General features: G+C 40.0%; 1 protein-coding gene across 2 annotated transcripts in view; it reads right to left on the reverse strand.

The window, feature by feature from the left end:
- KIAA0355 (KIAA0355 ortholog) overlaps positions 1-8,498 on the reverse strand; it is a 104,168-nt gene extending 95,670 nt beyond the window's left edge. The window contains exon 1 of one of the 2 annotated variants that reach the window (XM_030581491.1): positions 8,400-8,498. The gene's annotated coding sequence lies outside the window, so the exon portion shown is untranslated. The remainder of the gene's footprint in view (positions 1-8,399) is intronic. The other variant, XM_030581492.1, reaches the window with a different exon arrangement.
- Between the last annotated feature and the right edge of the window lie 2,705 nt (positions 8,499-11,203).

Consider the following 11,203-nt stretch of genomic DNA (forward strand, 5'->3'; position numbering starts at 1 on the left):
GAAGTGATGAGTAAAGTCATCAACAAAAGAAACTTACAACTGGCAAGATTTCACACCTTTGTATTGTACTTAAACAATCAAATGAAGCAGCACTGCCACATGCTAATTTAAAGATGTGCGCACAGAAATGGACTAGAATAGCTTTATTTAAAGTATTTGAAAATGCATTAACTTGCCATAAAAATCAAGCTCTAGGACTGACACACTGCCATTTCCAAGATCCAAATTCTGTTTAACCAATTAATAGATTTCAAAGCCGGAAGGGACCTGCATGTTGCAGTCCATTACATTTCACCCATTTATCTACGTATTGATCCAAGTAACTTATGTTTGACTAAAGCATACCTTCCAGAAGAGCATCCAGAGTTGACCTGAAGTCATCAAGAGATTTCTAGGCCTAGTCTTTAAACTAACAGGTCAGAAGGAGCTCAGAATGTGCACTCCTGGCATAGCAGGAACACCTTGTGTTGTTCAAACAACCACCTTTACATTCTGAAGGGAACCCATCCAGCCCTCAGCTGAAAATATGGTCACACCAATATGGAGAGATGAGTGAAGTAAAGAGAGCCTCGGTACCTCTCTAAGAGATGTGCGGAGGATACATAATTAGAAGGTGAATCACATTCTAGTAAACATTTATCTAACTGACCACATGCATAGCTTAATCAAATGTCATAAAAATATAAACCATCCCAGAAAATGAATTGGAAAAAAATTCTTCAAAGGAAAAAATACACAGTCTTTTCCCAAAATGATCTCACTAAATCTTGTGTGTTGACTACAGATTTACTCTATCATACCTATCCGTCACCACAAAAATGTGACATTCCTATACAAAAACAAAATATGTATCATTAGTGGTTTTGAACACATTCCACATCCAGCAACATCTGCAAAGCAATAGATTTCACTTAACCAGACCTAAATCTTTTTAACCACAAAACCAAGCAATAGATTAATTTCAACATAGCACAGGTCAAATGTACTACCTTTCCACAATGATAAAAATAATAACTGCTTATGAACAAAGATTACCATACTAGATTACTTCCTGCCCCCAAATCCCTAAATTGCTATTTCACTCTGAAGATTAAATATGATATGAAAAAATACGACATTCTACTTAGTATTGGTAATATGAATTAGAAGACATACAAGAGCTTCCAAATTGATTCATGCTAAATTCAAATCTACTTCAACTTTTAAATTATGTTTCATAATTTTGTACCAAGTTTGCTAATTACCAAATTTTTGTTTTGTTTTTGTTTTTAAACAACTGATTCTTTCTATACAGTCATTCCCCACTTTGGGCCTGAAATTGAGTCAAAGTGCTGAATCTGACATTACAATTTGTTGTCCTGGAAATGATTGGAATGTTTAAATAAACCGGATAAAAACTGAATAACTCATGAGGATGATTTTAGTTGCCTACAAGGAAATGAATTAAGGTAGCAGAGAATTGTATACGTTATGAGGTTTTACATCAAAAATGTAAAAGTCAACAAGTACTTGTTTACATGAAAATAATCTAGGTAATCATGGTATTTCCCTCCTTGGAAAAGAAATTGATTTTTACAGAATCAGCATATCACCAAGCTGTACTGTGTGCAGGTCTTACATATCAGTTAACATGGAGAGTTGGGGAACGGATTGCTGTGAATGTATTAAAATAAGTGTTTTTATCTTTGCCTAAAGGGGGACACTATTTTTAGAGTGTTAAATTAATCTTCCCACACTGTATTAAGGAACTTGTCTATGTTACCTGTTTGTAAAGGTCTGCTTCTTATAAAGAAGCAACAAAATGGCTCACATAAGCTTATGGCTACTTAAAAAGTAGCAAAAGTTGCTGCTTGCCCAAATGTTTCATCATAATTCCAACCAATATACTTTTGATCATAGGCAGTAGATAATTTATCCTGAAGCCATGAAACACGCAGTCATCTTCTTGGACCATGAAGATGAGGGGGATTAGAGATCTCAGAAATTCAGCCACAGGTTTTCAAGGAATATGTGGTCTGGACACTGAGGGCTTTTGCCTTATTTCTCTCTGGAGGATACTTTCATGCTTTTTTACTCTCTGCCTATATCCTTTCTGAGACCATATCTGCAGGATCTACAGTCTGTATTGATGGAGCAGGAGCTTGCCTAATTCGAGAAGAAAAGTCCCACAAAGCCACGGATCTGATATTGCATACTGCAGGTCTGGGCCTGCTTCAGAGGAATTTACCTTCATCTCAGTAAGTCTTGGGAAATTCACGATACCATCCAAAACCACAGGCAGTACCAGGATAATATGCTCACAGTGAGATACCCTACCTAACAAGCATGAACCACATTCTCTGCCAGCTTTGGTTTCCGAATGGATTCAAGATACAGTGCACTGGAATAATTTAACTAAAGTGACTGTAGCATGAATCATAGTAGCGAGGTCCTCATTGAAAAGAAAAAAGGTCACAATGGGTCTTTTTACCCTCCTACCACCTTTTGGCCATCAGATAAAAACTTTAATATTCCATGACTCCCTTTAAAAAGTCCATCCTGAAACTCAGCATGTTAGTACAGAACATTAAAGGGGCACATCATTTTGATAAGAGAAAGACAAGCTTCCCTTACAACATGTTTGGAAAAGATTTAAACAAAAGCAGGATTCTGCTCTTCCATTTCCACATTATACCAAAATGTTTAAGATTCAACCAACCCCCAGAGAATATTATCTAATCACACTGTATCACTCCATCGTGGGCATTGAGCACAATCCTGATTTACAAAGCAAAAGTAATTCCTACAGTGCTGGAATTGGAAGTTCAATCAACATTCTTCTACCAAAACAACAGCTAATGTGTTAAAAAAGTTTTAGTTAAAAATCTCCACTATATTGTCAGGAAAGAAAAAAAACAACATAGCCAAGACCTGAAAAAAAATTCAAAGACAGCCTGTTTTGGTCCTAAATTATCCGAATTCTCCATATAATCTGTATTCTCTAGATGTGTTTACAAAAATGGAGGAAGATTAGAATTACACAAATAGCACAGTGAAAAGTGACCAGACGAAATGGTGAAAAACTTAGGGAAAGACAGTTATACTTATCCAAAAACCACTAGAAAAATCCAACAAGCAAATGAAAAAGCAAGAAAGAAAAGATGGCAGGGGAGGATTATGTCCCTATTCCAAGACAATAAAAATGTTGCTAAGATTTAGCTAACATTAAAATACTTACCACTAATTTCAGAGGGAAATACTACCTTAAAAGAATGATTTAGTTTTAAAAAGTAATTAGAAAGACAAGAAAAGTTTACAATTTAAGAGTATATTTTAGCACATCTTTCCAATGAGTCATCTTAAAAAGTTTCCTTGTACATTTTTGCTACTATGTAAAGTATTATTAGTATGAATGGGCATACCCTAAGCTTACAAGAAAAAGGTGAAAGTAAACATTTTAAGAGCACCCAACAGATACAAAGAACTCTTCAAAACATTTTTAAATAAATACAGTATTAGGCAAAAAGAGATATTTTCAGCAAATACTATGTTCCCTTTTGTGGACTTCCCTTAGCAAGGACAGATTTTTTATTTCTCCTTCACCAAACATAAGCTGTAGTACATCACATATCATTTAGCTGAAGGTACACATCCACAACTGCTCAATTCAGTTTGTAATTAGATGTACTACTGGATTCCTCACTGACATTAAGCTCTCATATAGCAGCATCCGTGAGCTATCATCTCAGACTAGTTACAATATTCCATCCCACCCTGATGATTTCCAATGTTTTAAATCCAATATTTTAAAAAGTCTGATAAAAAAAATGTTCACTATGCCTTCTATAAAGATACATATTTAAAAAAACAAAAACCAAAAAACAAACAAACAGAGACCATCCTACCAAAACAAGACAATGCACACACTTTTTCCTTTGGGGAGATAAGGGAATAAAAACATGTGACAGATGTTAGTCACATCACTTAATGCAATATTGGATGGCAGTCAGATAATATAAGTGATGAGCACAGCATATGAACCTATATAGAATAGAATCTAAAATTCAAATATACTGACTACACCATCTTTGTTGTTTTAATCAGTGCAGTTTAACAGATGCTTATTCTGATAAGCAATCCCATGTGTCACCTGATTGCAGCCTGTGTACCAGCTTGAAAATCTGTCCTACTGCATAACAAATCTTGTTTAGAGTGTTAAAAGTCCTACACTGGGCCTGTTATTCCCACCCCATATACACAGATACTAATCTTTTATTCCTATATACAGATTTTAGAAGTTCTTCAGCAACACACACATTAGTCCATATGCCTCTTTATGGTCTTCTCCTTCCATTCTTTCACTTCTGAACACACTCCCCAGATATCTCCTGTTCTCATTATCCTCCTCCTCCTCTCCCTTTTTCTATCTTAAGGCTTCTCCAATCCAGGACTTTGGAAGCCCACAACTTGCACTGTGCAAGGTTTTATAACCTTGAAACAACTGCACATAATAGGATATTCACCCCAATTTTTCTTAGACTACTCAAAGCATCAGTTCTTATTGAAGACAAAAGAATAAAATAAAATAAAAAAAACTCATATAGCTAAGCCAAGCCATTTCTTAGATATGACAATACAAAACACTGTTTGAAAATGTTCCCAAGAAGTGGAAATACCTCATTTTTAAACACCAAGATACCGTGTCCAATTTGCTTCAAACTTCACAGAAAAATTCAAATCTGATAAATTGCATGTGGACATTTAAGATGGATTGGTTTAGTTTTGGCAAAGTCAGAGCAGGTGGTCAAAAAGAACTCCCCAGAAAGACAGAGACTAGCATCTCTCAACAATGATTCAAACATCACTTGGCATTTGTGGACAGAAGCATTGTGCACATATTTTTTCTACTAGTTGCGTTAGAAAAATAAGGTAATTGGTAAAGAGACTCTTATAACATAAGGCTATTAAAATGCATTTCTATACTCATCCAATCATGAAATTATCCAAAAGTACACAAACAACAGAAGATTAAAACACAAAGGACCAATAAAACAAGGCAATTGTTAACTTCTTGTGAACCTGGAGAACACCTCCATCTAGCAAATTCTACAATGGCTAAACTTATCATACTAAGCAGTTTTTGAGTTTACACAGCACTGTCTGCAATCTAGACATACCATCTTGTTCTGCAAGATCTGATGTTATCACAAGCTAGATTTTGTAAAGTCTAATCAGGTCAGTTGCCCTCTGAACCAGCCCCAGCATGTTGTTTTGTAATGGAGTTACACATGCTGCTGTAAAAGTCTCTTTCAGATGAGACATAAAACCAAGGTCCTGACCCCCTGTGTAGTTATTAATGGTCTCCTGCCACTCTTCATAAAAGCTGGGATAGGGTCCTGGCTAACATCTAACTCTAGTAATAACATTCTACTTACCTATGATTACCCCTGCAGTTACAATGAGAAGATACTCTCCACTTCCTGTTCTAAACTGTCATGTAGTATTGTGCATTGTTAAAGAGTTCCACATTTCAGCTGAGATCTGCATTTCAGGGGCGCACTAATTTATCTGAGCGTATAGTTTGTTAAGTATAGTTTGTTAAGTACTCAGAGACCTTTTGGAATAAGAGGAGCATTACATATGTGAGATAGTATTAGTAATGATAAGGTGTAGGTCTTAAGGACAGGAAAGCACACTATCATCCCATAATCTGCTGTCAGTATTCCAGGTGCCATCATTATACCCCTCCAACTGCACCAAGAACCACCATGAAAAATGAACTTTCAAGTCTTCTGCCACATTGCTTTGGGGTGGCAATTTCCCCACATGAGCAACTATATTGATCATATTTTTCCATAGGACATCATATTTTATCAGAGACAAGGGACACTACAGAAAGATACAATCACTACAACCCATGCATCTACCTTACAGGACAGGAAAATGTGTTTCCCTTAGTTTTGCAAAAGAGGAAAATTGATGATTATAGAGGTGCTTTGAGTGGGAAGGAAGAAAAGGTGTTTAAGAATGATGGACATTGGGGAAAAAGTGAAAGAAAAGAGGGCTGGAGTGCAGTGAGACCAAAAGAGAAAAGGATAAGGACAATTAGAGGAATATGGCATAAGACAGTGGCTCTCAACCTTTCCAGACAACTTTACCCTGTTCAGGAGTGTGATTTGTCATGCATATCCCCAGGGCCGGCTCCAGACACCAGCCTAGCAAGCAGGTGCCAAGGGGAGAGGGCGGCACATTGGGCTCTTCGGCAGCAATTCGGAAGCAGGTCCTTCACTCCGAGAGGGACCGAGGGACCTGCAGCCGAATTGCCGCCAAAGAAGAAAGTGGCACGGTGGAACTGTCACCGATCGCGGCTTTTTTTTTCTGGCCGCTTGGCATGGCAAAAACCCTGGAGCCAGCCCTGCGTACCCCCAAGTTTCACCTCATTTAAAAACTGGTTGCTTACAAAATCAGACATAAAAATACAAAAAAGTGTCACTGTACACTATTACTGAACAGTTGCTTACTTTCTCATTTTTGCCATATAATTATAAAATAAATCAATTGGAATATAAATACTGTACTTACATCTCAGAGTATAGTATATAGAGCAGTATAAACAAGTCATTGTATGAAATTTTAGTTTGTACTGACTTCAGTAGTGCTTTTTATATAGCTTGTTGTAAAATTAGGCAAATATGTAGATGAGCTGATGTACCCCCTGGAAGATCTCTGTGTACTCCCCCAAGGATACCCATATCCCTGGTTGAGAACCATTGACATAAGGCATTAAGGAAGGTTGCAGATGAATACACAAATGGTTTCAGCATGTAAATTTAGAATTTTTAAAAAATACAGCTTATATCAGTTATTTAAGCATTACTTTGGGATTATTTAACAATTGACCAAAACTTCTGAACCTCAAAAAAAAAGGTTTTGGCTAACCCGGTATATATTATTTCTAATTTTCCTCACACCTGTGCACTTCCTGGTTCTGAATCAGAAATAACAAAATATCAGTAAGAAAAGTTGATGTCTCAGTATTTCTGGCCTTACCAGAAGTACCGGAAAATACACAGGAAAGCATGTTCCTTAACTGTCTACAATTCATTTATACCACACCCATGACAGGATATCCAAATATCTACGGATGCAACGTCCCTCTAGAAAAAATAAATAAAATAATAAAATAATAATAAAATAAGGGCCCATTCATACTTGTGACTAGGATGTAAAAGAGTCTCAAGAAGTATATAACTACCACACAGCAAGACTTTCTCAAACTGACACAATCTGAGTGAGGGAAACTGAAAAGGCACCATTAACACACTAGATCCAAAATCTTAAATCATGAATAAAACTCATGCAAGTCGATATAAGTTTAGCAAGCTATAATGACAGTCAGTACTGAGATATTGTTATAGGTACTTCAGAAAAGCTTTAGCTACACATAATGAGTAATTAATTAATTAGAATTTTGCTGCTCATAAGAGACATAGCTCCTTTCTGTGATTAGAGACAGCAGCAGTCCCACAGTCTCATAACAGTACCAGCTAGTACCATACAAAATAATATAATGTAAGACACTGACTAAAACTGCAGTCAACAGAGTGATCACAATTTCACTCCTTTTTACGTGTACAAGGCTGGAAATAAGAGGATTTATAAAACCATAGAAGGCTGGTGCCTGCATGAGCTAAGAATCCCTCTGCCTACATTGTTCTGTATCATGTGTTCCCCTCTCTCGGGGAGGCTGACTCCAGTGAGTGAGATTAGAGAAGGCCTCTCTAGAGCCTGGCAGCGGCAGCTCTCACATTCACTCTCTCTCAGAGAGTATTTCAGGGCGGGTCGCTATTTAGCAGGAAGGTGCACTGGAATTCCCGCAGGCGCAGTCTCTGCCGGTTTCACCCGAAACTCTCACACGCAGGTCACCAGCCGTGGGGTGGGGGGTGTATATGGCACCCCGGCCCGTTCGCTGCGCCCCAATCCCCCCTCTTCCCTCTCTCCCTGCACCCGCAAGGGAGCCCGCCATCAGCACCCCCCGTCTGACGGAGCGGCTCAACCCACAGGGGCCCCAGGGCGTTCCAGCCTCTCCCTAGGGGCTTCCCCTGCCCGACGCTGCCTCCCGAGGGGCACCCCCTAACCTCCCAGCCCCTCCAGAGAGACTCCTCACAGCCCCCCCATAGGCGCCTTTTCCCAGCCAGGGGGCGCCCCGCCACCCCCCAGGCGATTACTCCCTTAGGGGGCTCTCCCCTCATGGCCGGGGGGGTGTTAATGCTGCCCTGCCCCTGCCATCCCCCGGTCTACCGCCCCACCAGGGCCCCCGCCTGCCGAGCCGTGGGGCTGCTGCCTTCCCCGGGAGGCGGGGAGAGACAGCTAAGCCCGCGGGCCAGGCCGGGCTGGGCCCGGAGCGCTCGCTCGCTCACCTGCCTGCCTCGACCAGTCACCCCCTCGCGGCACAGCACGGCCAGCAGCCCCGCTCTGTGTACTCCGGAAACGGCGGCTCCTCAGCCGGGCGCCGGGGGGAGGGACCAGGCAGAGGTGGGCGGGGAAGAGCCGGGGAGTGACAGGGGTGGGGAAGGGAAGAGAAAGGGGGGCCGGGGCTGTAGGGAGATGGGCAAGAGGGCAGGGGGGGGATGGAACTAATGGGAGGAGAGGAAGAATGAGGAGCTAGGGTGGGGGGAGAGGGGAAAGCACAGAGGCTGGGAAGGGGGAGTCCAGATTCATCCCCCCTCTCCTATCTCTCCCCTTAATCTTTCTCCTCTCCAACGCCTCTTTCCAGCTCCCCCTGTGTCTCCCTAGCTCTTTCCGTCTCCTCAGGAGAGGGCACTATGGGACCGGCCTGACCAGAGAGTGCACCTAGCTAAGCACCCCATGCAGAGCCCCCTGAAGTGTCCAGGCCTTGGAGTATTGCACTGAAGTGTCCAGAGAAGTGTCCAGTGATGTCCCAAGAGAAAAATGAATTCGAGAAATGAACTTCAAAGGCACTTTAGGAGAAACAGGTGATGTGGGGAGGGGTGTGTGTTGTGATGCTGGGAAGCTTAGGTTGTTAAAACTCAGTATAGAAGGAGAGGAGGGAAAGAAATTAGTGAATATATTGTAGCTGCATACGCCATTAATGAGATTTGCTGCTTTGATATGTAATAGTTAAGTTGGATGAGTTTCCTTCCTTAGTGCAGAAATTATTATTATTTTATGATGGAGGTCTTTAACTATTCCTGTCCACAATTTTGTTAAAAAGGTTGACTAAAAGAACATGATAAAATTCAACATCATTGTTAAATGACATTAGACTGGAATTAGAGAACTTTCAGTGCAGCATATCTGCAAAGTGTTTTCTCACCAGTCACTTATGATGTATTAACTAGTGGTTTTATGCACTCTTCAGGAAATGTTTGAAGTGTGGTGTCTTCAGGGCAGGAGTTTAAACAAATTTATTAACACACAATTTGAATAGTGCCATAGAGTTCATGTCTGTACAGGAACCTTGGTTGCAGAAAGTAATGGATTTTCAAATCCAGGAATACTCCTCTGCACGGAAAGTAGGATTACTGAAGGGGGAGGAGTAATGTGGTTTTTTTTTTTTTATGATATGGGGTATTAATTTGGAAAGTGAACAGGAGTTTAATGCAGTCACAGAATAGGCAGGTGGAAGTTGGATTAAAAAGTAACATTTATGTAGTCCTAATAGAGTAGTTTAAGAACTCTTAGCCTGGGGAGAGCCAAATGTTTTGATCCAAGGGCCTAAAAGTCTGATGGGCTTTCATTAACTCAAAACAAACTCTCAAATGAATGTTTTGGAGAACATAGTAACAGCATTAAATTAACAAGAATTTACATCAATTTCTGCTGCTAATCAGAACCCTGTAGGAAGCCTGGTAGAAATCCCTAGAGCCACTTGCTTCTCAACAATTGATGGAGGCTGAAGGATTGAGCTTCTAATAAGACCTTGCTGTGCCCTTTTAACATGTTCCATATCCGCCTCTTGCTAGTAACTTTAGTCTTCGAACTAGTAGGTCTCTGGGGAAATTTTCAAGTTCTATGACCATGGCAAGTGGGCCAGACGCAAGCAGGGAAGAGATGTCTGGAGCACAGCTGGCTATGTCACCACAGTGGGCAGTCAGGAAGCACAATGGCCCTTGTGGCATTATTCCTTCTACTGGAGGGGTGGAACAATGAGGCTTCTACTTTGTTTTAACCAAAATGTGGGTACAGAGAAGGGAGACTGAGGAGTGAGATGGAAAAGAGAAGCTGGAGTTTGAGAGATTTTTGTGTTGAGAAGGAAGGAGAGACAGATACTATAAGGAAGAAGACAGAGAACACAATATAGGAAAAGAAAGAAATCTAGATAGAGTGAGAATGAGAAGAAGAAAAAGACATTTGAAGCAATGCAGGAAAAGATACACAATACCCATGTTAGAAAGAAAAAGTGGAGTGAAGCCAGAAAGGGATAGAAACTATTGTAAAGGCATGGAGCGAGGGCATCAAATACATTTTCAGAATGTACTAAATACAAAGGTGATTGACAGTCTTGCTGTTGAGAATACAAAGATTTGTATTCCTTTATATTGCAAGGGGTTGTGGGTTTGGGGGGCATGGCAGTGTTTTTCACCCTAACTAGTTGGCTTTGTCCTTTGAATAGTAGGTATCAGGTAAATTTTTTAAGCCTTACTGTAATAAAATATTAAAAATACAAGCGTAATAAAGAAGGGGTAGAAAGAAGGGCCCCTTACTGACAAGGACAAGCAATACTGGATGAAAAATAAAAAAATGTGTTGGTATATAACTCATTGGATGATGAGCCTTGAAGTTTGGTATAAATTTACAGGATTGAGTAAGAGAGAATATTTCTGTTTTTTTTGGCTCTGCTTTTTTGCTTCTTATATGTTAAGATGATTTAGGTCTTGATCCTTCCAGTACTTTAGAACTTCAATAAAAACAACAAGGAGTCCGGTGGCACCTTAAAAACTAACTGATTTATTTGGGCATAAGCTTTCATGGGTAAAAAAAATCACTTCTTCATCTGAAGTTTTTTACCCACAAAAGTTTATGCCCAAATAAATCAGTTAATCTTTAAGGTGCCTCTGGACTCCTTGTTGTTTTTGTGGATACAGACTAACACGGCTGCCCCCTGATACTTAGAACTTCAATAGGACTAGTCATGTGTAAAGTTATGCACATGTTTGTGTTTGCAAGATAAGAGCCTTAATGATCAAACTGGGCCTGGTTA

The sequence above is a fragment of the Gopherus evgoodei genome, chromosome 12, assembly GCF_007399415.2.
Source record: "Gopherus evgoodei ecotype Sinaloan lineage chromosome 12, rGopEvg1_v1.p, whole genome shotgun sequence".
NCBI lineage: Eukaryota > Metazoa > Chordata > Testudines > Testudinidae > Gopherus > Gopherus evgoodei.